The sequence below is a fragment of the Scyliorhinus canicula genome, chromosome 20, assembly GCF_902713615.1.
Source record: "Scyliorhinus canicula chromosome 20, sScyCan1.1, whole genome shotgun sequence".
NCBI lineage: Eukaryota > Metazoa > Chordata > Chondrichthyes > Carcharhiniformes > Scyliorhinidae > Scyliorhinus > Scyliorhinus canicula.
In genome coordinates, this window is record NC_052165.1 from 1,763,870 (window position 1) to 1,768,773 (window position 4,904).

The window sequence follows — 4,904 nt, forward strand, 5'->3', positions numbered from 1 at the left end:
TATCTCAGTATTGGTCTTTTTATATTTTCCCCAACATGAAATAGTGAGCGGCACGAGATGAATGGAAAATTCTATCAGTAGTTCGAGAAAAGCAATATTCAAATTAACCAAGTTCTATACTGAAATGCAAAAGATAATCAGTGTTCCGTAAGGTACCCCAGGAAACACTTAACATTACAGCACCAAATGATGTATCATTTGTCAGTTTCTAAGTCTGTTTTGGAGAACCACAAATGAAAATGGGGCTCAAACTGCATCAGGGACTAATTAACAGTGGTGAGCTATATCGGTAATGGACTGGGTTACACTGCCACACAGATTGGCTAGCCCATTAAAGCCTTGAGCTAGTTTTTCAAATCAACATAGCTCTTCCCTTTTTCCTGATATACATAAATGGGTACAATCTCAAGGGAATGTATAACAGGATTCACCCTAGTTCAGTTATTCTATGGAAGAAGTCTTACAACACCAGGTTAAAGTCCAACAGGTTTGTTTCAAATCACTAGCTTTCGGAGCGGTGCTTCTTCCTCAGGTGAAGGAGCTGTGCTCCGAAAGCTAGTGATTTGAAACAAACCTGTTGGACTTTAACCTGGTCTTGTAAGACTTCTTACTGTGCTCACCCCAGTCCAACGATCTCCACATCACAGTTATTCTGTGAACTTGTGTGAACTGTGCATGACCGATCTCGGTCAGGACCAAGTCGTACCTAGTTGTCTGGATTTTCTTGGTGAAAATTTCACCAAAGCAGTAAGCTGGGGTTTGATTTTTTTTTTAATGTGTTTGTGTGTCAGATAAACTATTCTCCCATCTGCACCTCCCGCTGCCTGGGAAAGCGGGCAGCACAATCAAAGATCCCTCCCACCCGGCTTACTCACTCTTCCAACCTCTCCCATTGGGCGGGAGATACAAAAGTCTGAGAACACGCACAAACAGATTCAAAAACAGCTTCTTCCCGCTGTTACCAGTCTCCTAAACGACTCTCTTATGGACTGACCTGATTAACACTACCCCCTTGTATGCTTCACCCAATGCCGGTGTTTATGTAATTGCACTGTGTACCTTGTGTTGCCCTATTATGTATTTCTTTTACTTTATTTTATTTCACAGAAAAATACTTTTCACTGTACCTCGGTACACGTGACAATAATCCAATCCAATCCAAATCCAATTATAATATCTATCTCAAAGGGGTATAGAACATAGAAGAGTACAGCACAGTACAGGCCTTTCAGCCCACAATGTTGTGCCGGTTATTTATCCTAATCTAAGATCAACCTAACCTACACCCCTTCAATTTACTGCTGCCTATGTGCCTGTCTAAGAGTCTCTGCAATCTGTATGTTGATGAACGCATGGTCCTCATGGCTATCTCTATAATGGATATGGAATTGTGCTGTGTTTCAGGGTTGTATTATTACATGATGGTATTAAATTCTTTCTCATGCTTTTCATAATGAGATAACGACCCTTATTCATAATCACCTGACTGTTTCAAATGCTTTATTCGTAAGTGCCTATAGTCTGTACTTTTTAATCCATAATCTTATTAAAACTTTGCAAATCCATTTTGTTTTAAAGTAGAATATTCAACATAAGCTGTATGATGGCCAAGTGGCGGACCCCTGTACAATGATGACTATGATTATGCAACTATTTGAAAAGTAAGTGTGCACTCAGGCCATGCAACATTAGAACATTGTAAAGAGATAGTATCAGCATATACTTACCTCAGTAAACTTCCTTAAGGTATTTCACTTTTTCATTATCTGAGAGGATGACCCTCTGCCAGCTCTCCCTGTTCAGCATGTCAAAGACCTTCAGAGAAGGGTCCCTTTGTAGCCATCAAAAGGCAACCCTCATATGCACAATCTCATCCAATGTTACCTTTAATAATGAAATGAAAATCGTTTATTGTCACGTGTAGGCTTCAGATGAAGTTACTGTGAAAAGCCCCTAGTCGCCACATTCCGGCGCCTGTTCGGGGAGGCTGGTACGGGAAAATACTGTCACAAAAGTGATACTGGATCCTCGACCTTCTGACCCACAATCAGTAAGAATAAACACCTCCACAATAGCCCTCAATACCGGGGCCCTGCATGGCTGCATACTTAGCCCTCTACTATACTCTTCCCTATGCACTCACAACTGTGTGGCAAAATTTGGTTCCAACTCCATCTACAAGTTTGCTGACGATACGACCATAGTGGGCCGGATCTCGAATAACGATGAGTCAGAATACAGGAGGGAGATAGAGAACCGAGTGGAGTGGTGCAGCGACAACAATCTATCCCTCAATGCCAGCAAAACTAAAGAGGTGGCCATTGACTTCAGGAAACAAAGTACTGTACACCCCCCCCCCCCCCCCCCCCCGGTCAGCACCAACGGGGCCGATGTGGAGATGGTTAACAGCTTCAAATTCCTAGGGGTACACATCTCCAAAAATCTGTCCTGCTCCACCCACGTCGACGCTACGACGAAGAAAGCACAACAGTGCCTATACATCTTCAGGAAACAAAGGAAATTCCTAGTCCATGTTAACCCTTACCAACTTTTACAGATGCACCATAGAAAGCATCCTATCTGGCTGCATCACAGCCTGGTATGGCAACTGCTCGGCCCAGGACCACAAGGACCTTCAGAGTCGTGAACACAGCCCATTCCATCACACAAACCTGCCTCCCATCCATTGACTCCATCTACACCTCCCACTGCCTGGGGAAAGCGGGCAGCATAATCAAAAAACCCTCCATCCCGGCTTACTCACTATTCCAACTTCTTCCATCAGGCAGGCGATGCAAAAGTCTGAGAACACGTACCAACCGATTCAAAACAGCTTCCCTGCTGTTACCAGGCTCCTAAATGACCCACTTATGAACTGGCCTCATTAACACTACACCCCTGTATGCTTCACCTGATGCCGGTGTTATGTATTTACGTTGTGTACCTTGTGTTGCCCTATTATGTATTTTCTTTTATTCTCATGCACTAAATGATCTGTTTGTGCTGCTCGCAGAATGAATTCTTTTCACTGTACCTCAGTACATTTGACAATAAGCAAGTCCAATCCAATCCAAAGTGAGTTCCACCCCTCCCTCCCTCCCTGTATGCCTATAATCCCTTGGGTCATAGTCTAAACATGCAAAACTGGCTGGCTACTCTTTGAGGAGCTGCACGATCATGTATGAATCCGCTACATACTCGGAGCGTCTGATCCAATCAATTCTGAGAATATGCAAACACTGTATCAGAGGGCTGTGGAAATTTCCAGCAAGTTGGAAAATGCTCTCATTCTGAATTCACTGCAGTACTGCCGACAGCTATAAATCAGCTCTATAAATATTGAAGATGGGAGTGGAGATAGAGACGGGTATGAAATTGAATTGTGGGTTTCTCCATAGGCCATTGAATCTAAAAGCCAGGAAGTGTTGTTGAATTTGCACCACTTGCATTGATTATGCTACAATGGCATTACATTGACTATTTATTATAGAATTGACAGTGCAGAAGGTGGCCATTCGGCCCATCGAGTCTACACCGGCCCCTGAAAGGGTACCCTACCTAACCCCACACCGCCACCCCGTAACCCAGCAACCCCACCTAACTTTTGTACACTACGGGGCAATTTAGCGTGGCTAATCCACCTAACCTGCACATCTTTGGACAATGGGAGGAAACCCACCAGACACGGGGAGAACGTGCAAACACTGCACCAACAGTAACCCAAGCCATGACTCGAACCCGGGTCCCTGCCGTGGTGAAGCAACAGTGCTAACCACTGTGCTACCTTGTCACCCATTATTGTAGAAAGCATCTTAGAACCATGGAAAGAATGCAGTAAAATTTAATAAAATGTGAGGTTAGTGTCAAAGATGTGGAAATGGTGCGGGTGTCCCCAGTGAAAATCCAGAGGGTAATTGGAAAATATAGAGGTTTATGAACATTGAAAATTTGCAGTATGTAAAGGATGTTGCCATGAGTTTGCAAATTAGGTCATAGATTCAAGATTATCATGAGACGATGGAGGAAGTTAAAAATACATTTTCCAACCGCAGCCTATAAGACATACAGTAGAATACTAAACCACAAGGAACTATTAGCAGAGACTAAAAATGTAAAAGCATTTTGGATAACTATTTGGGATACATAGAATCATAGAATTTACATTGCAGAGGAGGCCATTCGGCCCATCGAGTGCTCCTTACATCCTACTGAAACCATGTATCTACCCCATCCCTGTAACCCAGTAAACCCCACTTAACATTTTTGGACACTACGGGCATTTAGCATGGCCAATCCACCTAACCTGCACATCTTTGGACTGTGGGAGGAAGCCAGAGCACCCGGAGGAAACCCACGCACACACGGGAGAACGTGCAGACTCCGCACAGACGGGATATCGAACCTGGAACCCTGGAGCTTGAAGCAACTGTGCTAACCACTATGCTACCGTGCTGCCCGTTTCTGTAGTCAAATCCACTTAAAGGACCAGCAGTAACATGATGGGCTCCATCACCCCTTTTTATACTGTAAATTCTATCATTCGGTCCTTTCCATCTGCAGATCTTCACACTTGCTGGGGTAGGATTCCGAATTGGAGGTGAGTGTCAGGACTCTACATTACTGAATTTAACAACTAAATGTCAGCAGCCTGTGTTCTACCTGAAGACTGATCACAGCTAAACATAATCCTCTCTTCAGGATGTCAGTCATCAATGGAAATACCTTCCAATTTTCCCTCCATAACCAAGGGCACTAAGGCTATTTGTGGAGTCCAATGAGTGGCAAAACATTTAATAGCCATACTGCAGAACCATACAATTCCTGCAATGCAGAAGGAGGCCGTTCGGCTCATTAGGACTGTACCGGCCCCCTGAAAGAGCACTGTCCCTTGAACCACTCCCCCT